Raw genomic sequence first — 24,892 nt, 5'->3', positions numbered from 1 at the left:
GGTTCAGGTGAAACGCTGACACCACCTTTGGGAGAAACTGGGGACGAGTCCTCAATTCTGCCCTATCCATATGGAAAATCAAATAAGGGCTTTTACAAGACAAAGCCGCCAACTTTGATACTCGCCTGGCAGAAGCCAAGGCCAATAACATAACCACCTTCCACGTGAGATATTTCAGATCCACGGTTTTTAGTGGTTCAAACCAATGTGATTTTAAGAAACTCAACACCACGTTGAGATCCCAAGGTGCCACAGGAGGCACAAACGGGGGCTGACTCTGCAGCACTCCTTTTATAAATGTCTGAACTTCAGGTACTGAAGCTAGTTCTTTTTGAAAGAAAATCGACAGAGCCGAGATCTGTACCTTAATGGAACCCAATTTAAGGCCCATAGTCACTCCTGCTTGCAGGAAATGCAGAAATCGACCTAGTTGAAATTCCTCTGTTGGGGCCCTTTCGGCCTCACACCATGCAACATATTTTCGCCATATGCGGTGATAATGAGTTGCTGTAACCTCTTTCCTGGCTTTAGTAAGCGTAGGAATGACTTCCTCCGGAATGCCCTTTTCCTTCAGGATCCGGCGTTCAACCGCCATGCCGACAAACGCAGCCGCGGTAAGTCTTGGAACAGACAGGGCCCCTGCTGCCGCAGGTCCTGTCTGAGTGGCAGAGGCCATGGGTCCTCCGATATAAATTCTTGAAGTTCTGGGTACCAAGCTCTTCTTGGCCATCCACGAGAGAAGGCTGGTTACTGATAGTCTGGTGTGATGTGATGTCCTGACGTATGGAGTCAATTTTGGATGTGAAGTAAGTGGCAAAGTCAAGAGCAGAGAGTGAGGAAGGGAGACGAGGTGGAGGTGGGCAGAGGAGTGAGTTGAGAGTGGCAAAGAGGCGCCGGGGGTTGGAAGACTGGGAGGAGATGAGGTTCTTGAAGTATGACTGTTTAGCAAGAGAAAGGGCAGCACTGAAGGATGAGAGCATAAGTTTGAAATGGAGGAAGTCTGCCTTAGAGCGTGATTTCCTCCAGTGTCGCTCAGCCGTACGTGAGCATTTTTGCAGATATCTGGTGCATTTGGTGTGCCAGGGTTGAGGTGTTAATTTGTGAGGGTGAATAGTGGTTGGTGGAGCAACAGAGTCAAGAGCAGAAGTAAGGGAAGCATTGTATGTGGAAGTGGCTTGTTCAGGGCATGAGAGAGAGAGAATAGGAGAGAGAAGTGAGTCAAACAGGGAGGAAAGGAATGTGGTGTCAATAGCTTCAATGTTACGCTTAGTGATGGTAGCCTTAGGAGGTAGAGATGGGGAAGTCGAGAGAGATAGGTTGAAGGAGAGCAGGTGGTGGTCAGAGAGGGGAAATGGGGAGTTGGAAAAATCAGAAATATCACAGCGGTGAGTGAAGACCAGATCCAGTGAGCTCCCATTCACATGGGAGGGTGAGGAGGTCCACTGGGAGAGACCAAGTGAAGAGGTGAGGTTAAGGAGCTTAGAGGCAGGGGATTGTGTGGGGATGTCAATAGGGATGTTGAAATCGCCTAGGATAATGGTGGGAATGTCAGAAGAGAGGAAGTGAGGAAGCCAGGAAGCAAAGTTGTCGATTAATTTGGAAGCAGTGCCAGGGGGGCGGTAAATGACAGCTACTCTAAGATGGACTGGTTGGAAGAGGCATATGGCGTGGACCTCAAATGTAGAGAATATAAGGGATGGTTCTGGTGGTATGAGTTGGTAGGAGTAACTAGAAGGTAAAAGGACCCCAACACCACCCCCATGGCGACCCCCAGGTCGGGGTGTGTGTGTGAATGTAAGGCCCCCAGCAGAGAGAGCAGCAGCAGAAGTAGTGTCAGAGGGCGTAATCCAAGTTTCAGTAATGGCTAGTAGGTGTAGGGAGTTGGAAATGAAAAGGTCATGAGTAGGGACCAGTTTGTTATAAACAGATCTGGCATTCCAGAGGGCACAGGATAGGGGGTATGAGTTTGTGGGAGAGATGTGAATTAGATTTTCAGGGTTGCTGTAGCGATGAGGTGGGATTAAGTTTGAGGGCAGGGATGATGAGAGAGTAGTGATGGTACGGGTGCCTGAGCTAGGAGGGGAAACTGCAGGAGGTGGGCAGGGAGGGAGGTCAGTGTGATGTGGATGGGGGTGTGGGGAGGTGACAGGGAAGGGAGAGAGGGAGCAGGGCTGAGTTGTGGGGTAGCAGGACCATGGGGCAGAGGTGAATGAAAGTGGGGTAACAGGAAAGGTGGGGGAAGGAAACAGAGGGATGGAGGGGAGACAGAGGAGGGGAGAGAGGAGGAGGTGGAGGAGACTAGGGGGGAAGGCTAAAGATACATTATTAGGTAGACACTGAGTGATGTGGGGAGTATAAGAAAACCTTGACATAGTGTTAAGTAGGTAAATAGGTTGAGGGAAAGTGGAAGTAGGAGAGGAGACTGTAAGGCAATCCGAGCAGAAGAATTGCAGAAATGCAGGTGAGAAAAGCAGTGTAGGCTCAAGGGGTGTAGATTTAGTATGAAATGAGTCAAAAGCGTAGATAAAGTGGGTGCAGAAAAGTATTTGGAGTGTAAGAAATGAAAGGATTGTGAGAGGTTTAAGAAGCAATGGTAATTATGTTAGATGTTTTAAGTGTTTGCAGGTAAAATTGCATTGGTGCAGCTGTGCTTAAAAAACAAAATTACAATAATACAGATACAGGCATTTGTAGGTGAAATGGATGGTTTATGAAATGTCCAAGTAAGGTAGTTCTGTGCTATGTAATCAGATGCAACAATCAGGAGGTGAGTGATCTGAGGAGTAAGTGACTCACATTTGTTATTAGTTCTTCAGTTTTCTTTGTTTTGTTAGATTGGTGTGCTTCTGTTTTCCTTCTTTTTCACTTCGATTGAACGCTGATTGAACACTGCTGTTATGTGTCAATTTTATCACGCTTTGATAAAAATGCACGCTTAGATCAATAAATGCACAGCCAAATGGCTTTGCACAGCCTACACCATTGGACTTAAGTAGAAGACTATTACAAGTGAAACCAATAATTGAAATCTGTAACCACACCCCACCCCCTCAAATGCCAGGCAATAAATTACCTTAAAAACAACAACCAGGCATTCCACAAAGATTAAACTGGGTCTATATCATTCAAAACTTTAAAAAAGTACTTCAAAATCACATACTATGCAATAATGTTTCAATTTGCATTACCCAGCAGAATTAGCTTTGCATATATAGATATAGTGCAGCAGAATATATTCGTGGTTGTAGTCAATTGTAATTACTCAGCAGAATTAGCTTTGCATATATAGATATAGTGCAGCAGAATATATTGGTGGTTGTAGTCAATTGTAATTACCCAGCAGAATTAGCTTTGCAAATATATAGTGCAGCAGAATATATTGGTGGTTGTAGTCAGTTGTAATTACCCAGCAGAATTAGCTTTGCATATATATAGTGCAGCAGAATATATTGGTGGTTGTAGTCAATTGTAATTACCCAGCAGCAGCTCTACTGCACTCAACATCACCAGTGCTCACAATATATATAATGCTATATACTATGCCATAGTGGTGCTTACTATATAACACCTCCTACTGCGTTCCCCCTGGCAATGAGCATGACACCCAGAGAGTGAAACCCCTGGCAATGAGCATGACACCCAGCACGTGAAACTCTTGGCATTGAGCAGTTTTTGTAAAAGTAATTAGAAGCTTTACTGTAGGGCATAGTGTATCACAGATATTGTGGTGAGTGACATAATATGTTCCAAAGGGCATTAATGTGTGGGGCTTAACATGGTGGAAATTACTGTACTTTTTTCCCTGTGGTGGCCGAGGTCTGTTGGTGCAGGGTCAAGAACTGGGGTGTAAGGTAGTCTTTGCCTGCAAGGCTACGCCCATTTTATGGAGACCATACCCATTTTTGCGAGGTCACGCCCCCCCCATCCCGTCCGGAGCGCTCACGCAAATATAGTTTTTTATATATATATATATATATATATATATATGGGGGAGGGGCACAATTTTTAATGCCAATGGTGGCGGGGGGCACGCATTTGAAGCCAAATTGTTTAGAAACACCCCTGCAAGAAAATATCTGTAAATCCAATGTTACCATAAGTGTGGCATATACCTGCGCTTGCTCGCGGGGTGAGAACATCTCCCTAATTGAATTCAGCGATATGAATAGAGGTTGTGCAGCAGCCACAGAAAGGGTTAATCTCTGCAGCTTGTCACTAAATTACATTGTTGCAATTTTAGCTGGGAGCTGCAATAATTACTCTAATATATAACACAGCCAACACTTCTATATTCACACAATATACTGCATGGTGAATATAGAAGTGGTGCTTACTAAACAGCACCTCCTACTGCATTCCACATCACCGCTGGTCACACTCATATCAGGCCCATAATGCTGTATACTATGCCATAGTGGTGCTTACTATATAACACCAGGTGCTGTGCAGTGGTCAAAACACACTAACTGGTCCCATGCTGTTGTTGAACTAAAGGCCTATACACACGATGAGATTCGGTCTATGCTAATAGGTTTAAAAAGGTTACATAAAAGCTACTTTATGTATTTATTCATTAAAGTTTTTAAGTTGTATTTTACAACCATACAATGATATGATATATAATGTATCGTATAATCATTACATAATGTTGATGGCATTGAATTGTCTCTGCCTTGACTAGTGGCAGCAGCTTCAGCACTAGGTGGAAGTGGATCTTGATCTTTCCCTATTTTACCCTCCACCTTTTTGTTCTCCATTTTTTAATGTGTGGAATTATATGCCAGTAATATATCTGGAATTAGACGGTGGTAATGTCTGGAATTAGATACCACTAGATAGATACCAGATATCACTGCATACCCTCCAACATTTTACACACAAAAATTGGTACAAATTAGAAAAAGGGGCGTGGTCATGGGTAAAGGGGGCGTGGTCACGCCCCTTTTCCTATACTTTCAATGGAAGTTTGGAGAGCCAAAAATAGGTACAGACCATGAAAAAAAGGTACTGTACCTATTAAAAAGGTACAGTTGGAGGGTATGTCACTGTGACTGGAATGATGACATATGCACAGTGACAGGACACTACCACAGCACCCTACAGCAGCCATATGCGGCACAAGACACTGGAGTATTAGTAATGTACTGTAGTATACTGAGCACCACAAGACAATGAGCAGTGATACGGAGCACTGATGAGATTACTAGAACTGACACTGAGCAGCCAGATGCAGCACTGGACTATTAGTAATGTTCTGTAGTATACTGAGCACCACAATGCAGCACAAAACAATGAGCAGTGATACTGAGCACTGATGAGGATACTAGAACTGACACTGAGCAGCAAGATGCAGCACTGGACTATTAGTAATGTACTCTAGTATACTGAGCACCACAATGCAGCACAAGACAATGAGCAGTGATACTGAGCACTGATGAGGATACTACTGAGAACTGACACTGAGCAGGAGAGACACACTACAATTTCATCTTGCGCCTCTTTTTTTATTTATCTTTGCATCATGTGCTGTTTGGGGCTATTTTTTTAAGTGCCATCCTGTCTGACACTGCAGTGCCACTCCTAGATGGGCCAGGTGTTTGTGCTGCCCACTTGGGTCGCTTAGCTTAGTCATCCAGGGACCTTGGTGCAAATTTTAGGACTAAAAATAATATTGGGAGGTGTGAGGTGTTCTGAATAGACTGGAAAGGAGTAGAAATTATGGTTATTGAGCTTAATACTATAGGATCAAAATTACCCCGAAATTCTATGATTTTAGCTGTTTGAGGTTTTAAAAAAAAATCACCCGAATCCAAAACCCAAAAGGGTGGTTTTGCCAAAACGCGTCCGTATCCAAAACACAACTGCGGATCCGAAACCAAAACCAAAACATGAAACACGAAAAATGCCCGCTGCACATCTCTAGTTAGGGGAGAAGCATGTAGCCTTGTAGACTATGCACAGCTATATCTAGAAAAATATACGATCTAATCTTTAACCAACCAATGCAAGAAAGTATTTAATGTGAAAATACGAAACACTAGACTAATTGGAGGTGCGCCCTAAAGCAAATTACAATGTTAGGATTAGGGGGTTCGGAAAGACCTCTAGTGTATACACTACTATAATAAGAATTTACTCACCGGTAATTCTATTTCTCGTAGTCCGTAGTGGATGCTGGGAACTCCGTAAGGACCATGGGGAATAGCGGGCTCCGATGGAGGCTGGGCACTCTAGAAAGATCTTAGACTACCTGGTGTGCACTGGCTCCTCCCACTATGACCCTCCTCCAAGCCTCAGTTAGGTACTGTGCCCGGACGAGCGTACACAATAAGGAAGGATTTTGAATCCCGGGTAAGACTCATACCAGCCACACCAATCACACCGTACAACTCGTGATATGAAACACAGTTAACAGTATGAAACAATAGAGCCTCTCAACAGATGGCTCAACAATAACCCGATTTAGTTAACAATAACTATGTACAAGTATTGCAGATAAACCGCACTTGGGATGGGCGCCCAGCATCCACTACGGACTACGAGAAATAGAATTACCGGTGAGTAAATTCTTATTTTCTCTAACGTCCTAGTGGATGCTGGGAACTCTGTAAGGACCATGGGGATTATACCAAAGCTCCCAAACGGGCGGGAGAGTGCGGATGACTCTGCAGCACTGAATGAGAGAACTCCAGGTCCTCCTCAGCCAGGGTATCAAATTTGTAGAATTTTGCAAACGTGTTTGCCCCTGACCAAGTAGCTGCTCGGCAAAGTTGTAAAGCCGAGACCCCTCGGGCAGCCGCCCAAGATGAGCCCACCTTCCTTGTGGAATGGGCATTGACAGATTTTGGCTGTGGCAGGCCTGCCACAGTATGTGCAAGCTGAATTGTACTACAAATCCAACGAGCAATAGTCTGCTTAGAAGCAGGAGCACCCAGCTTGTTAGGTGCATATAGGATAAACAGCGAGTCAGATTTTCTGACTCTAGCCATTCTGGAAACATATATTTTCAGTGCCCTGACAACGTCTAGCAACTTGGAGTCCTCCAAGTCCCTAGTAGCCTAGGCACCACAATAGGCTGGTTCAGGTGAAACGCTGACACCACCTTTGGGAGAAACTGGGGACGAGTCCTCAATTCTGCCCTATCCATATGGAAAATCAAATAAGGGCTTTTACAAGACAAAGCCGCCAACTTTGATACTCGCCTGGCAGAAGCCAAGGCCAATAACATAACCACCTTCCACGTGAGATATTTCAGATCCACGGTTTTTAGTGGTTCAAACCAATGTGATTTTAAGAAACTCAACACCACGTTGAGATCCCAAGGTGCCACAGGAGGCACAAACGGGGGCTGACTCTGCAGCACTCCTTTTATAAATGTCTGAACTTCAGGTACTGAAGCTAGTTCTTTTTGAAAGAAAATCGACAGAGCCGAGATCTGTACCTTAATGGAACCCAATTTAAGGCCCATAGTCACTCCTGCTTGCAGGAAATGCAGAAATCGACCTAGTTGAAATTCCTCTGTTGGGGCCCTTTCGGCCTCACACCATGCAACATATTTTCGCCATATGCGGTGATAATGAGTTGCTGTAACCTCTTTCCTGGCTTTAGTAAGCGTAGGAATGACTTCCTCCGGAATGCCCTTTTCCTTCAGGATCCGGCGTTCAACCGCCATGCCGACAAACGCAGCCGCGGTAAGTCTTGGAACAGACAGGGCCCCTGCTGCCGCAGGTCCTGTCTGAGTGGCAGAGGCCATGGGTCCTCCGATATAAATTCTTGAAGTTCTGGGTACCAAGCTCTTCTTGGCCATCCACGAGAGAAGGCTGGTTACTGATAGTCTGGTGTGATGTGATGTCCTGACGTATGGAGTCAATTTTGGATGTGAAGTAAGTGGCAAAGTCAAGAGCAGAGAGTGAGGAAGGGAGACGAGGTGGAGGTGGGCAGAGGAGTGAGTTGAGAGTGGCAAAGAGGCGCCGGGGGTTGGAAGACTGGGAGGAGATGAGGTTCTTGAAGTATGACTGTTTAGCAAGAGAAAGGGCAGCACTGAAGGATGAGAGCATAAGTTTGAAATGGAGGAAGTCTGCCTTAGAGCGTGATTTCCTCCAGTGTCGCTCAGCCGTACGTGAGCATTTTTGCAGATATCTGGTGCATTTGGTGTGCCAGGGTTGAGGTGTTAATTTGTGAGGGTGAATAGTGGTTGGTGGAGCAACAGAGTCAAGAGCAGAAGTAAGGGAAGCATTGTATGTGGAAGTGGCTTGTTCAGGGCATGAGAGAGAGAGAATAGGAGAGAGAAGTGAGTCAAACAGGGAGGAAAGGAATGTGGTGTCAATAGCTTCAATGTTACGCTTAGTGATGGTAGCCTTAGGAGGTAGAGATGGGGAAGTCGAGAGAGATAGGTTGAAGGAGAGCAGGTGGTGGTCAGAGAGGGGAAATGGGGAGTTGGAAAAATCAGAAATATCACAGCGGTGAGTGAAGACCAGATCCAGTGAGCTCCCATTCACATGGGAGGGTGAGGAGGTCCACTGGGAGAGACCAAGTGAAGAGGTGAGGTTAAGGAGCTTAGAGGCAGGGGATTGTGTGGGGATGTCAATAGGGATGTTGAAATCGCCTAGGATAATGGTGGGAATGTCAGAAGAGAGGAAGTGAGGAAGCCAGGAAGCAAAGTTGTCGATTAATTTGGAAGCAGTGCCAGGGGGGCGGTAAATGACAGCTACTCTAAGATGGACTGGTTGGAAGAGGCATATGGCGTGGACCTCAAATGTAGAGAATATAAGGGATGGTTCTGGTGGTATGAGTTGGTAGGAGTAACTAGAAGGTAAAAGGACCCCAACACCACCCCCATGGCGACCCCCAGGTCGGGGTGTGTGTGTGAATGTAAGGCCCCCAGCAGAGAGAGCAGCAGCAGAAGTAGTGTCAGAGGGCGTAATCCAAGTTTCAGTAATGGCTAGTAGGTGTAGGGAGTTGGAAATGAAAAGGTCATGAGTAGGGACCAGTTTGTTATAAACAGATCTGGCATTCCAGAGGGCACAGGATAGGGGGTATGAGTTTGTGGGAGAGATGTGAATTAGATTTTCAGGGTTGCTGTAGCGATGAGGTGGGATTAAGTTTGAGGGCAGGGATGATGAGAGAGTAGTGATGGTACGGGTGCCTGAGCTAGGAGGGGAAACTGCAGGAGGTGGGCAGGGAGGGAGGTCAGTGTGATGTGGATGGGGGTGTGGGGAGGTGACAGGGAAGGGAGAGAGGGAGCAGGGCTGAGTTGTGGGGTAGCAGGACCATGGGGCAGAGGTGAATGAAAGTGGGGTAACAGGAAAGGTGGGGGAAGGAAACAGAGGGATGGAGGGGAGACAGAGGAGGGGAGAGAGGAGGAGGTGGAGGAGACTAGGGGGGAAGGCTAAAGATACATTATTAGGTAGACACTGAGTGATGTGGGGAGTATAAGAAAACCTTGACATAGTGTTAAGTAGGTAAATAGGTTGAGGGAAAGTGGAAGTAGGAGAGGAGACTGTAAGGCAATCCGAGCAGAAGAATTGCAGAAATGCAGGTGAGAAAAGCAGTGTAGGCTCAAGGGGTGTAGATTTAGTATGAAATGAGTCAAAAGCGTAGATAAAGTGGGTGCAGAAAAGTATTTGGAGTGTAAGAAATGAAAGGATTGTGAGAGGTTTAAGAAGCAATGGTAATTATGTTAGATGTTTTAAGTGTTTGCAGGTAAAATTGCATTGGTGCAGCTGTGCTTAAAAAACAAAATTACAATAATACAGATACAGGCATTTGTAGGTGAAATGGATGGTTTATGAAATGTCCAAGTAAGGTAGTTCTGTGCTATGTAATCAGATGCAACAATCAGGAGGTGAGTGATCTGAGGAGTAAGTGACTCACATTTGTTATTAGTTCTTCAGTTTTCTTTGTTTTGTTAGATTGGTGTGCTTCTGTTTTCCTTCTTTTTCACTTCGATTGAACGCTGATTGAACACTGCTGTTATGTGTCAATTTTATCACGCTTTGATAAAAATGCACGCTTAGATCAATAAATGCACAGCCAAATGGCTTTGCACAGCCTACACCATTGGACTTAAGTAGAAGACTATTACAAGTGAAACCAATAATTGAAATCTGTAACCACACCCCACCCCCTCAAATGCCAGGCAATAAATTACCTTAAAAACAACAACCAGGCATTCCACAAAGATTAAACTGGGTCTATATCATTCAAAACTTTAAAAAAGTACTTCAAAATCACATACTATGCAATAATGTTTCAATTTGCATTACCCAGCAGAATTAGCTTTGCATATATAGATATAGTGCAGCAGAATATATTCGTGGTTGTAGTCAATTGTAATTACTCAGCAGAATTAGCTTTGCATATATAGATATAGTGCAGCAGAATATATTGGTGGTTGTAGTCAATTGTAATTACCCAGCAGAATTAGCTTTGCAAATATATAGTGCAGCAGAATATATTGGTGGTTGTAGTCAGTTGTAATTACCCAGCAGAATTAGCTTTGCATATATATAGTGCAGCAGAATATATTGGTGGTTGTAGTCAATTGTAATTACCCAGCAGCAGCTCTACTGCACTCAACATCACCAGTGCTCACAATATATATAATGCTATATACTATGCCATAGTGGTGCTTACTATATAACACCTCCTACTGCGTTCCCCCTGGCAATGAGCATGACACCCAGAGAGTGAAACCCCTGGCAATGAGCATGACACCCAGCACGTGAAACTCTTGGCATTGAGCAGTTTTTGTAAAAGTAATTAGAAGCTTTACTGTAGGGCATAGTGTATCACAGATATTGTGGTGAGTGACATAATATGTTCCAAAGGGCATTAATGTGTGGGGCTTAACATGGTGGAAATTACTGTACTTTTTTCCCTGTGGTGGCCGAGGTCTGTTGGTGCAGGGTCAAGAACTGGGGTGTAAGGTAGTCTTTGCCTGCAAGGCTACGCCCATTTTATGGAGACCATACCCATTTTTGCGAGGTCACGCCCCCCCCATCCCGTCCGGAGCGCTCACGCAAATATAGTTTTTTATATATATATATATATATATATATATGGGGGAGGGGCACAATTTTTAATGCCAATGGTGGCGGGGGGCACGCATTTGAAGCCAAATTGTTTAGAAACACCCCTGCAAGAAAATATCTGTAAATCCAATGTTACCATAAGTGTGGCATATACCTGCGCTTGCTCGCGGGGTGAGAACATCTCCCTAATTGAATTCAGCGATATGAATAGAGGTTGTGCAGCAGCCACAGAAAGGGTTAATCTCTGCAGCTTGTCACTAAATTACATTGTTGCAATTTTAGCTGGGAGCTGCAATAATTACTCTAATATATAACACAGCCAACACTTCTATATTCACACAATATACTGCATGGTGAATATAGAAGTGGTGCTTACTAAACAGCACCTCCTACTGCATTCCACATCACCGCTGGTCACACTCATATCAGGCCCATAATGCTGTATACTATGCCATAGTGGTGCTTACTATATAACACCAGGTGCTGTGCAGTGGTCAAAACACACTAACTGGTCCCATGCTGTTGTTGAACTAAAGGCCTATACACACGATGAGATTCGGTCTATGCTAATAGGTTTAAAAAGGTTACATAAAAGCTACTTTATGTATTTATTCATTAAAGTTTTTAAGTTGTATTTTACAACCATACAATGATATGATATATAATGTATCGTATAATCATTACATAATGTTGATGGCATTGAATTGTCTCTGCCTTGACTAGTGGCAGCAGCTTCAGCACTAGGTGGAAGTGGATCTTGATCTTTCCCTATTTTACCCTCCACCTTTTTGTTCTCCATTTTTTAATGTGTGGAATTATATGCCAGTAATATATCTGGAATTAGACGGTGGTAATGTCTGGAATTAGATACCACTAGATAGATACCAGATATCACTGCATACCCTCCAACATTTTACACACAAAAATTGGTACAAATTAGAAAAAGGGGCGTGGTCATGGGTAAAGGGGGCGTGGTCACGCCCCTTTTCCTATACTTTCAATGGAAGTTTGGAGAGCCAAAAATAGGTACAGACCATGAAAAAAAGGTACTGTACCTATTAAAAAGGTACAGTTGGAGGGTATGTCACTGTGACTGGAATGATGACATATGCACAGTGACAGGACACTACCACAGCACCCTACAGCAGCCATATGCGGCACAAGACACTGGAGTATTAGTAATGTACTGTAGTATACTGAGCACCACAAGACAATGAGCAGTGATACGGAGCACTGATGAGATTACTAGAACTGACACTGAGCAGCCAGATGCAGCACTGGACTATTAGTAATGTTCTGTAGTATACTGAGCACCACAATGCAGCACAAAACAATGAGCAGTGATACTGAGCACTGATGAGGATACTAGAACTGACACTGAGCAGCAAGATGCAGCACTGGACTATTAGTAATGTACTCTAGTATACTGAGCACCACAATGCAGCACAAGACAATGAGCAGTGATACTGAGCACTGATGAGGATACTACTGAGAACTGACACTGAGCAGGAGAGACACACTACAATTTCATCTTGCGCCTCTTTTTTTATTTATCTTTGCATCATGTGCTGTTTGGGGCTATTTTTTTAAGTGCCATCCTGTCTGACACTGCAGTGCCACTCCTAGATGGGCCAGGTGTTTGTGCTGCCCACTTGGGTCGCTTAGCTTAGTCATCCAGGGACCTTGGTGCAAATTTTAGGACTAAAAATAATATTGGGAGGTGTGAGGTGTTCAGAATAGACTGGAAAGGAGTAGAAATTATGGTTATTGAGCTTAATACTATAGGATCAAAATTACCCCGAAATTCTATGATTTTAGCTGTTTGAGGTTTTAAAAAAAAATCACCCGAATCCAAAACCCAAAAGGGTGGTTTTGCCAAAACGCGTCCGTATCCAAAACACAACTGCGGATCCGAAACCAAAACCAAAACATGAAACACGAAAAATGCCCGCTGCACATCTCTAGTTAGGGGAGAAGCATGTAGCCTTGTAGACTATGCACAGCTATATCTAGAAAAATATACGATCTAATCTTTAACCAACCAATGCAAGAAAGTATTTAATGTGAAAATACGAAACACTAGACTAATTGGAGGTGCGCCCTAAAGCAAATTACAATGTTAGGATTAGGGGGTTCGGAAAGACCTCTAGTGTATACACTACTATAATAAGAATTTACTCACCGGTAATTCTATTTCTCGTAGTCCGTAGTGGATGCTGGGAACTCCGTAAGGACCATGGGGAATAGCGGGCTCCGATGGAGGCTGGGCACTCTAGAAAGATCTTAGACTACCTGGTGTGCACTGGCTCCTCCCACTATGACCCTCCTCCAAGCCTCAGTTAGGTACTGTGCCCGGACGAGCGTACACAATAAGGAAGGATTTTGAATCCCGGGTAAGACTCATACCAGCCACACCAATCACACCGTACAACTCGTGATATGAAACACAGTTAACAGTATGAAACAATAGAGCCTCTCAACAGATGGCTCAACAATAACCCGATTTAGTTAACAATAACTATGTACAAGTATTGCAGATAAACCGCACTTGGGATGGGCGCCCAGCATCCACTACGGACTACGAGAAATAGAATTACCGGTGAGTAAATTCTTATTTTCTCTAACGTCCTAGTGGATGCTGGGAACTCTGTAAGGACCATGGGGATTATACCAAAGCTCCCAAACGGGCGGGAGAGTGCGGATGACTCTGCAGCACTGAATGAGAGAACTCCAGGTCCTCCTCAGCCAGGGTATCAAATTTGTAGAATTTTGCAAACGTGTTTGCCCCTGACCAAGTAGCTGCTCGGCAAAGTTGTAAAGCCGAGACCCCTCGGGCAGCCGCCCAAGATGAGCCCACCTTCCTTGTGGAATGGGCATTGACAGATTTTGGCTGTGGCAGGCCTGCCACAGTATGTGCAAGCTGAATTGTACTACAAATCCAACGAGCAATAGTCTGCTTAGAAGCAGGAGCACCCAGCTTGTTAGGTGCATATAGGATAAACAGCGAGTCAGATTTTCTGACTCTAGCCATTCTGGAAACATATATTTTCAGTGCCCTGACAACGTCTAGCAACTTGGAGTCCTCCAAGTCCCTAGTAGCCTAGGCACCACAATAGGCTGGTTCAGGTGAAACGCTGACACCACCTTTGGGAGAAACTGGGGACGAGTCCTCAATTCTGCCCTATCCATATGGAAAATCAAATAAGGGCTTTTACAAGACAAAGCCGCCAACTTTGATACTCGCCTGGCAGAAGCCAAGGCCAATAACATAACCACCTTCCACGTGAGATATTTCAGATCCACGGTTTTTAGTGGTTCAAACCAATGTGATTTTAAGAAACTCAACACCACGTTGAGATCCCAAGGTGCCACAGGAGGCACAAACGGGGGCTGACTCTGCAGCACTCCTTTTATAAATGTCTGAACTTCAGGTACTGAAGCTAGTTCTTTTTGAAAGAAAATCGACAGAGCCGAGATCTGTACCTTAATGGAACCCAATTTAAGGCCCATAGTCACTCCTGCTTGCAGGAAATGCAGAAATCGACCTAGTTGAAATTCCTCTGTTGGGGCCCTTTCGGCCTCACACCATGCAACATATTTTCGCCATATGCGGTGATAATGAGTTGCTGTAACCTCTTTCCTGGCTTTAGTAAGCGTAGGAATGACTTCCTCCGGAATGCCCTTTTCCTTCAGGATCCGGCGTTCAACCGCCATGCCGACAAACGCAGCCGCGGTAAGTCTTGGAACAGACAGGGCCCCTGCTGCCGCAGGTCCTGTCTGAGTGGCAGAGGCCATGGGTCCTCCGATATAAATTCTTGAAGTTCTGGGTACCAAGCTCTTCTTGGCCATCCACGAGAGAAGGCTGGTTACTGATAGTCTGGTGTGATGTGATGTCCTGACGTATGGAGTCAATTTTGGATGTGAAGTAAGTGGCAAAGTCAAGAGCAGAGAGTGAGGAAGGGAGACGAGGTGGAGGTGGGCAGAGGAGTGAGTTGAGAGTGGCAAAGAGGCGCCGGGGGTTGGAAGACTGGGAGGAGATGAGGTTCTTGAAGTATGACTGTTTAGCAAGAGAAAGGGCAGCACTGAAGGATGAGAGCATAAGTTTGAAATGGAGGAAGTCTGCCTTAGAGCGTGATTTCCTCCAGTGTCGCTCAGCCGTACGTGAGCATTTTTGCAGATATCTGGTGCATTTGGTGTGCCAGGGTTGAGGTGTTAATTTGTGAGGGTGAATAGTGGTTGGTGGAGCAACAGAGTCAAGAGCAGAAGTAAGGGAAGCATTGTATGTGGAAGTGGCTTGTTCAGGGCATGAGAGAGAGAGAATAGGAGAGAGAAGTGAGTCAAACAGGGAGGAAAGGAATGTGGTGTCAATAGCTTCAATGTTACGCTTAGTGATGGTAGCCTTAGGAGGTAGAGATGGGGAAGTCGAGAGAGATAGGTTGAAGGAGAGCAGGTGGTGGTCAGAGAGGGGAAATGGGGAGTTGGAAAAATCAGAAATATCACAGCGGTGAGTGAAGACCAGATCCAGTGAGCTCCCATTCACATGGGAGGGTGAGGAGGTCCACTGGGAGAGACCAAGTGAAGAGGTGAGGTTAAGGAGCTTAGAGGCAGGGGATTGTGTGGGGATGTCAATAGGGATGTTGAAATCGCCTAGGATAATGGTGGGAATGTCAGAAGAGAGGAAGTGAGGAAGCCAGGAAGCAAAGTTGTCGATTAATTTGGAAGCAGTGCCAGGGGGGCGGTAAATGACAGCTACTCTAAGATGGACTGGTTGGAAGAGGCATATGGCGTGGACCTCAAATGTAGAGAATATAAGGGATGGTTCTGGTGGTATGAGTTGGTAGGAGTAACTAGAAGGTAAAAGGACCCCAACACCACCCCCATGGCGACCCCCAGGTCGGGGTGTGTGTGTGAATGTAAGGCCCCCAGCAGAGAGAGCAGCAGCAGAAGTAGTGTCAGAGGGCGTAATCCAAGTTTCAGTAATGGCTAGTAGGTGTAGGGAGTTGGAAATGAAAAGGTCATGAGTAGGGACCAGTTTGTTATAAACAGATCTGGCATTCCAGAGGGCACAGGATAGGGGGTATGAGTTTGTGGGAGAGATGTGAATTAGATTTTCAGGGTTGCTGTAGCGATGAGGTGGGATTAAGTTTGAGGGCAGGGATGATGAGAGAGTAGTCATGGTACGGGTGCCTGAGCTAGGAGGGGAAACTGCAGGAGGTGGGCAGGGAGGGAGGTCAGTGTGATGTGGATGGGGGTGTGGGGAGGTGACAGGGAAGGGAGAGAGGGAGCAGGGCTGAGTTGTGGGGTAGCAGGACCATGGGGCAGAGGTGAATGAAAGTGGGGTAACAGGAAAGGTGGGGGAAGGAAACAGAGGGATGGAGGGGAGACAGAGGAGGGGAGAGAGGAGGAGGTGGAGGAGACTAGGGGGGAAGGCTAAAGATACATTATTAGGTAGACACTGAGTGATGTGGGGAGTATAAGAAAACCTTGACATAGTGTTAAGTAGGTAAATAGGTTGAGGGAAAGTGGAAGTAGGAGAGGAGACTGTAAGGCAATCCGAGCAGAAGAATTGCAGAAATGCAGGTGAGAAAAGCAGTGTAGGCTCAAGGGGTGTAGATTTAGTATGAAATGAGTCAAAAGCGTAGATAAAGTGGGTGCAGAAAAGTATTTGGAGTGTAAGAAATGAAAGGATTGTGAGAGGTTTAAGAAGCAATGGTAATTATGTTAGATGTTTTAAGTGTTTGCAGGTAAAATTGCATTGGTGCAGCTGTGCTTAAAAAACAAAATTACAATAATACAGATACAGGCATTTGTAGGTGAAATGGATGGTTTATGAAATGTCCAAGTAAGGTAGTTCTGTGCTATGTAATCAGATGCAACAATCAGGAGGTGAGTGATCTGAGGAGTAAGTGACTCACATTTGTTATTAGTTCTTCAGTTTTCTTTGTTTTGTTAGATTGGTGTGCTTCTGTTTTCCTTCTTTTTCACTTCGATTGAACGCTGATTGAACACTGCTGTTATGTGTCAATTTTATCACGCTTTGATAAAAATGCACGCTTAGATCAATAAATGCACAGCCAAATGGCTTTGCACAGCCTACACCATTGGACTTAAGTAGAAGACTATTACAAGTGAAACCAATAATTGAAATCTGTAACCACACCCCACCCCCTCAAATGCCAGGCAATAAATTACCTTAAAAACAACAACCAGGCATTCCACAAAGATTAAACTGGGTCTATATCATTCAAAACTTTAAAAAAGTACTTCAAAATCACATACTATGCAATAATGTTTCAATTTGCATTACCCAGCAGAATTAGCTTTGCATATATAGATATAGTGCAGCAGAATATATTGGTGGTTGTAGTCAATTGTAATTACTCAGCAGAATTAGCTTTGCATATATAGATATAGTGCAGCAGAATATATTGGTGGTTGTAGTCAATTGTAATTACCCAGCAGAATTAGCTTTGCAAATATATAGTGCAGCAGAATATATTGGTGGTTGTAGTCAGTTGTAATTACCCAGCAGAATTAGCTTTGCATATATATAGTGCAGCAGAATATATTGGTGGTTGTAGTCAATTGTAATTACCCAGCAGCAGCTCTACTGCACTCAACATCACCAGTGCTCACAATATATATAATGCTATATACTATGCCATAGTGGTGCTTACTATATAACACCTCCTACTGCGTTCCCCCTGGCAATGAGCATGACACCCAGAGAGTGAAACCCCTGGCAATGAGCATGACACCCAGCACGTGAAACTCTTGGCATTGAGCAGTTTTTGTAAAAGTAATTAGAAGCTTTACTGTAGGGCATAGTGTATCACAGATATTGTGGTGAGTGACATAATATGTTCCAAAGGGCATTAATGTGTGGGGCTTAACATGGTGGAAATTACTGTACTTTTTTCCCTGTGGTGGCCGAGGTCTGTTGGTGCAGGGTCAAGAACTGGGGTGTAAGGTAGTCTTTGCCTGCAAGGCTACGCCCATTTTATGGAGACCATACCCATTTTTGCGAGGTCACGCCCCCCCCATCCCGTCCGGAGCGCTCACGCAAATATAGTTTTTTTTATATATATATATATATATATATATATATATGGGGGAGGGGCACAATTTTTAATGCCAATGGTGGCGGGGGGCACGCATTTGAAGCCAAATTGTTTAGAAACACCCCTGCAAGAAAATATCTGTAAATCCAATGTTACCATAAGTGTGGCATATACCTGCGCTTGCTCGCGGGGTGAGAACATCTCCCTAATTGAATTCAGCGATATGAATAGAGGTTGTGCAGCAGCCACAGAAAGGATTAATCTCTGCAGCTTGTCACTAAATTACATTGTTGCAATTTTAGCTGGGAGCTGCAATAATTACTCTAATATATAACACAGCCAACACTTCTATATTCACACAATATACTGCATGGTGAATATAGAAGTGGTGCTTACTAAACAGCACCTCCTACTGCATTCCACATCACCGCTGGTCACACTCATATCAGGCCCATAATGCTGTATACTATGCCATAGTGGTGCTTACTATATAACACCAGGTGCTGTGCAGTGGTCAAAACACACTAACTGGTCCCATGCTGTTGTTGAACTAAAGGCCTATACACACGATGAGATTCGGTCTATGCTAATAGGTTTAAAAAGGTTACATAAAAGCTACTTTATGTATTTATTCATTAAAGTTTTTAAGTTGTATTTTACAACCATACAATGATATGATATATAATGTATCGTATAATCATTACATAATGTTGATGGCATTGAATTGTCTCTGCCTTGACTAGTGGCAGCAGCTTCAGCACTAGGTGGAAGTGGATCTTGATCTTTCCCTATTTTACCCTCCACCTTTTTGTTCTCCATTTTTTAATGTGTGGAATTATATGCCAGTAATATATCTGGAATTAGACGGTGGTAATGTCTGGAATTAGATACCACTAGATAGATACCAGATATCACTGCATACCCTCCAACATTTTACACACAAAAATTGGTACAAATTAGAAAAAGGGGCGTGGTCATGGGTAAAGGGGGCGTGGTCACGCCCCTTTTCCTATACTTTCAATGGAAGTTTGGAGAGCCAAAAATAGGTACAGACCATGAAAAAAAGGTACTGTACCTATTAAAAAGGTACAGTTGGAGGGTATGTCACTGTGACTGGAATGATGACATATGCACAGTGACAGGACACTACCACAGCACCCTACAGCAGCCATATGCGGCACAAGACACTGGAGTATTAGTAATGTACTGTAGTATACTGAGCACCACAAGACAATGAGCAGTGATACGGAGCACTGATGAGATTACTAGAACTGACACTGAGCAGCCAGATGCAGCACTGGACTATTAGTAATGTTCTGTAGTATACTGAGCACCACAATGCAGCACAAAACAATGAGCAGTGATACTGAGCACTGATGAGGATACTAGAACTGACACTGAGCAGCAAGATGCAGCACTGGACTATTAGTAATGTACTCTAGTATACTGAGCACCACAATGCAGCACAAGACAATGAGCAGTGATACTGAGCACTGATGAGGATACTACTGAGAACTGACACTGAGCAGGAGAGACACACTACAATTTCATCTTGCGCCTCTTTTTTTATTTATCTTTGCATCATGTGCTGTTTGGGGCTATTTTTTTAAGTGCCATCCTGTCTGACACTGCAGTGCCACTCCTAGATGGGCCAGGTGTTTGTGCTGCCCACTTGGGTCGCTTAGCTTAGTCATCCAGGGACCTTGGTGCAAATTTTAGGACTAAAAATAATATTGGGAGGTGTGAGGTGTTCAGAATAGACTGGAAAGGAGTAGAAATTATGGTTATTGAGCTTAATACTATAGGATCAAAATTACCCCGAAATTCTATGATTTTAGCTGTTTGAGGTTTTAAAAAAAAATCACCCGAATCCAAAACCCAAAAGGGTGGTTTTGCCAAAACGCGTCCGTATCCAAAACACAACTGCGGATCCGAAACCAAAACCAAAACATGAAACACGAAAAATGCCCGCTGCACATCTCTAGTTAGGGGAGAAGCATGTAGCCTTGTAGACTATGCACAGCTATATCTAGAAAAATATACGATCTAATCTTTAACCAACCAATGCAAGAAAGTATTTAATGTGAAAATACGAAACACTAGACTAATTGGAGGTGCGCCCTAAAGCAAATTACAATGTTAGGATTAGGGGGTTCGGAAAGACCTCTAGTGTATACACTACTATAATAAGAATTTACTCACCGGTAATTCTATTTCTCGTAGTCCGTAGTGGATGCTGGGAACTCCGTAAGGACCATGGGGAATAGCGGGCTCCGAAGGAGGCTGGGCACTCTAGAAAGATCTTAGACTACCTGGTGTGCACTGGCTCCTCCCACTATGACCCTCCTCCAAGCCTCAGTTAGGTACTGTGCCCGGACGAGCGTACACAATAAGGAAGGATTTTGAATCCCGGGTAAGACTCATACCAGCCACACCAATCACACCGTACAACTCGTGATATGAAACACAGTTAACAGTATGAAACAATAGAGCCTCTCAACAGATGGCTCAACAATAACCCGATTTAGTTAACAATAACTATGTACAAGTATTGCAGATAAACCGCACTTGGGATGGGCGCCCAGCATCCACTACGGACTACGAGAAATAGAATTACCGGTGAGTAAATTCTTATTTTCTCTAACGTCCTAGTGGATGCTGGGAACTCCGTAAGGACCATGGGGATTATACCAAAGCTCCCAAACGGGCGGGAGAGTGCGGATGACTCTGCAGCACTGAATGAGAGAACTCCAGGTCCTCCTCAGCCAGGGTATCAAATTTGTAGAATTTTGCAAACGTGTTTGCCCCTGACCAAGTAGCTGCTCGGCAAAGTTGTAAAGCCGAGACCCCTCGGGCAGCCGCCCAAGATGAGCCCACCTTCCTTGTGGAATGGGCATTGACAGATTTTGGCTGTGGCAGGCCTGCCACAGTATGTGCAAGCTGAATTGTACTACAAATCCAACGAGCAATAGTCTGCTTAGAAGCAGGAGCACCCAGCTTGTTAGGTGCATATAGGATAAACAGCGAGTCAGATTTTCTGACTCTAGCCATTCTGGAAACATATATTTTCAGTGCCCTGACAACGTCTAGCAACTTGGAGTCCTCCAAGTCCCTAGTAGCCTAGGCACCACAATAGGCTGGTTCAGGTGAAACGCTGACACCACCTTTGGGAGAAACTGGGGACGAGTCCTCAATTCTGCCCTATCCATATGGAAAATAAATAAGGGCTTTTACAAGACAAAGCCGCCAACTTTGATACTCGCCTGGCAGAAGCCAAGGCCAATAACATAACCACCTTCCACGTGAGATATTTCAGATCCACGGTTTTTAGTGGTTCAAACCAATGTGATTTTAAGAAACTCAACACCACGTTGAGATCCCAAGGTGCCACAGGAGGCACAAACGGGGGCTGACTCTGCAGCACTCCTTTTATAAATGTCTGAACTTCAGGTACTGAAGCTAGTTCTTTTTGAAAGAAAATCGACAGAGCCGAGATCTGTACCTTAATGGAACCCAATTTAAGGCCCATAGTCACTCCTGCTTGCAGGAAATGCAGAAATCGACCTAGTTGAAATTCCTCTGTTGGGGCCCTTTCGGCCTCACACCATGCAACATATTTTCGCCATATGCGGTGATAATGAGTTGCTGTAACCTCTTTCCTGGCTTTAGTAAGCGTAGGAATGACTTCCTCCGGAATGCCCTTTTCCTTCAGGATCCGGCGTTCAACCGCCATGCCGACAAACGCAGCCGCGGTAAGTCTTGGAACAGACAGGGCCCCTGCTGCCGCAGGTCCTGTCTGAGTGGCAGAGGCCATGGGTCCTCCGATATAAATTCTTGAAGTTCTGGGTACCAAGCTCTTCTTGGCTATCCACGAGTATCGTTCTTACTCCTCGCCTTCTTATTATTCTCAGTACCTTTGGTATGAGAGGCAGAGGGGAGAACACATAAACCGACTGGTACACCCACGGTGTTACCAGAGCGTCCATAGCTATCGCCTGAGGGTCCCTTGACCCGGTGCAATATCTTTTATAGCTTTTTGTTGAGGCGGGACGCCATCATGTCCACCTGTGGCCTTTCCCAATGGTGTACAATCCTATTGGAAGACTTCTGGAGGAAGTCCCCATTCTCCCGGGTGGAGGTCGTGTCTGTTGAGAAGATCTGCTTCCCAGTTGTCCACTCCGGGAATGAACACTGCTGACAGTGCTAACACATGATTTTCCGCCTATCGGAGAATCCTTGTGGCTTCTGCCATCGCCATCCTGCTTCTTGTGCCGCCCTGTTGGTTTACATGGGCGACTGCCGTGATGTTGTCTGATTGGATCAGTACCGGCTGGTTTTGAAGCAGAGGACTTGCCGGCCTCAGGGCATTGTAAATGGCCCTCAGGTCCAGAATATTTATGTGTAGGGAAATAACCTGACTTGACCAAAGTCCCTGGAAATTTCTTCCCTGTGTGACTGCCTCCCAGCCTCAAAGGCTGGAATCCATGGTCACTAGGACCTAGTCCTGTATGCCGAACCTGCGGCCCTCTTGAAGATGGGCACTCTGCAGCCACCACAGTAGAGATACCCTGGTCCTTGGAGACAGGGTTATCAGCCTATGCATCGGAAGATGCGATCCGGACCACTTGTCCAACAGGTCCCTCTGAAAAGTTCTTGTATGGTACCTGCCTAATGGGATTGCTTCGTAGGAAGCTACCATTTTTCCCAGGACTCGCGTGCAATGATGCACCGCTACCTATTTTGGCTTCAGGAGGTCTCTGACTAGAGATGACAACTCCTTGGCTTTCTCCTCCGGGAGAAACACTATTTCTGGTTTATGTCCAGAACCATCCCCAGGAACAGTAGACGTGTCATAGGAACCAGCTGTGACTTTGGACTGTTTAGAATCCAACCATGCTGTTGTAGCACTTTCCAAAATAGTGCTACCCCGACTACCAACTGCTCCTTGGACCTCGCCCTTATAACGAGATTGTCCAAGTACGGGATAATTACAACTCCCTTTTTTTTGAAGGAGTATCAACATTTCGGCCATTACCTTAATAAAACACCCTCGGTGCCATGTACAGTCCAAACGGCAGTGTCTGGACTTGGTAATGGTAATCCTGTACCACAAATCTGAGGTACTCCTGGCGAGGATGGTAAATGGGGACATGCAGGTAAGCATCCTTGATGTCCCAGGATACCATGTAATCCCCCTCGTCCAGGCTTGGAATAACCGCCCTGAGCGATTCCATCTTGAACTTGAATTTTTTTGTTCAAGGATTTTAAATATAAAATGGGTCACACCGAACCATGCGGTTTCGGTACCCCAACCCGTGTGGAATAGTAACCCCGTCCTTATTGAAGTAGGGGCACCTTGAGTATTACCTGCTGGGAATACCGCTTATTAATTGCCTCTAGCACAGCCTCCCTGCCTGAGGGAGTTGTCAGCAAGGCATATTTTAGGAAACGGCTGGGGGGAGACATCTCGAATTCCAGCTTGTACCCCTGGGCGTGCAGGGCATGGCGGCCTTTTGCGGCAATTGGATGACCCCTAGTTCGCATTAAACACCTCCACCCTCCTTCGGTGTGGGGCTCATGTTGGCTATGCCCCAGCCCCTGAAGAATTCAAGCTGATTTCTTGCAGCAGCTAGGCACTGTAACAGCTCCAGAGCTGCTCTGTAAGGGAAGTAAAAGGGCTTGGGACCTGCAGCACTACCTGTAGTTCGCATTGTGCGTTGGAAGGCACAAATTAAGCAGACGAGAGAAGTCAGGATAGTGCGCAAGGGCATAGAAGGGAGCGGCTCAAGAAAAATGAAGTGTAAACAGACAGCAAACTAGGCTGGAGAGAGACATGAGACAAAGAGATCTGAATTATACGAGAGCCGACCAGGGGAAACACAAATTATGCAGTCAAGTTTCCCACATTTGGGGGAATCGCAGGAGCAGCACACCCAGAGTGCAATTGGTGAGCCTTGCCCTGGGAGAAGCACATTCATGATCATAGTATCTTACCTAGCAGGTAAGAAGGAGTTGGGCTAGAGCTGGGGAGGGTCGCTGCTCGGGCACCCCCCTGTCAAGTGAAGGAGATCCAACTGAGGCAGCACAAGGGAACTCTCGAAAGAAGAACAAGGCTAGAGGAAGATCTGAGACAAAGAAATCTGACTTTTACCAGAGCTGACCAGAGGAAAGCACAAACACAGTCCCCCACTACCACAAATAATGCTGTCAAGTTTACAACATTTGGGGAAATAACAGGGGTCAGCATACCCAGAATGCAATGAATGAACCTCACCCTGGGAGAACAATCTTCATGACCATGGTATCTCCTATGCAAAATAAGTATGATTTGGGATAGGGCTGGGGAGGGCCGCTGCTCAGGCACATCTCTGTCAAGTAAAGGAGATTCAACTGAGGCAGCACAAGGGAACTCTCATCTGGGGACAACAACTGCAGGAGGTACACATATTTTCAGATGAACATGGGAGGGCAGAAGGCTGCCTAATACTGAAGCACCCCCAAACAACAAACCAAATGCAACAACTAGTGCAAGCATTCCTGGGGGAAGGCCTGCAGCAGATGGATTTGCATATGGTGATGTCATCCAAGCAGTGGGTCAAAGTTGGCTTCAACCCTCGTCTGCATATGAAAAGAGAAAATTGGCATGCAGGGCATGGCGGCCTTTTGCGGTGCTTGGATGACCCCTAGTTCGCATTAAACACCTCCACCCTCCTTCGGTGTGGGGCTCATGATGGCTATGCCCCAGCCCCTGAAGCATTCAAGCTGATTTCTTGCAGCAGCTGGGCACTGTAACAGCTC

At 45.2% G+C, this 24,892-nt stretch overlaps 2 non-coding genes across 2 annotated transcripts; both read right to left on the bottom strand.

Annotated features, from left to right (window-relative positions):
* Nucleotides 1-23,940: 23,940 nt before the first annotated feature.
* On the bottom strand, nucleotides 23,941-24,103 carry LOC135033509 (U1 spliceosomal RNA). The gene has a single exon (XR_010228869.1). It is a non-coding gene; the product is annotated as a U1 spliceosomal RNA (small nuclear RNA).
* A 152-nt stretch (nucleotides 24,104-24,255) lies between these two features.
* Nucleotides 24,256-24,419, bottom strand: LOC135033536 (U1 spliceosomal RNA). Its single transcript, XR_010228895.1, has one exon. It is a non-coding gene; the product is annotated as a U1 spliceosomal RNA (small nuclear RNA).
* Between the last annotated feature and the right edge of the window lie 473 nt (nucleotides 24,420-24,892).

This window comes from Pseudophryne corroboree, unplaced genomic scaffold, assembly GCF_028390025.1.
Source record: "Pseudophryne corroboree isolate aPseCor3 unplaced genomic scaffold, aPseCor3.hap2 scaffold_572, whole genome shotgun sequence".
NCBI lineage: Eukaryota > Metazoa > Chordata > Amphibia > Anura > Myobatrachidae > Pseudophryne > Pseudophryne corroboree.
This window is presented reverse-complemented; position numbering and strand designations above follow the sequence as displayed.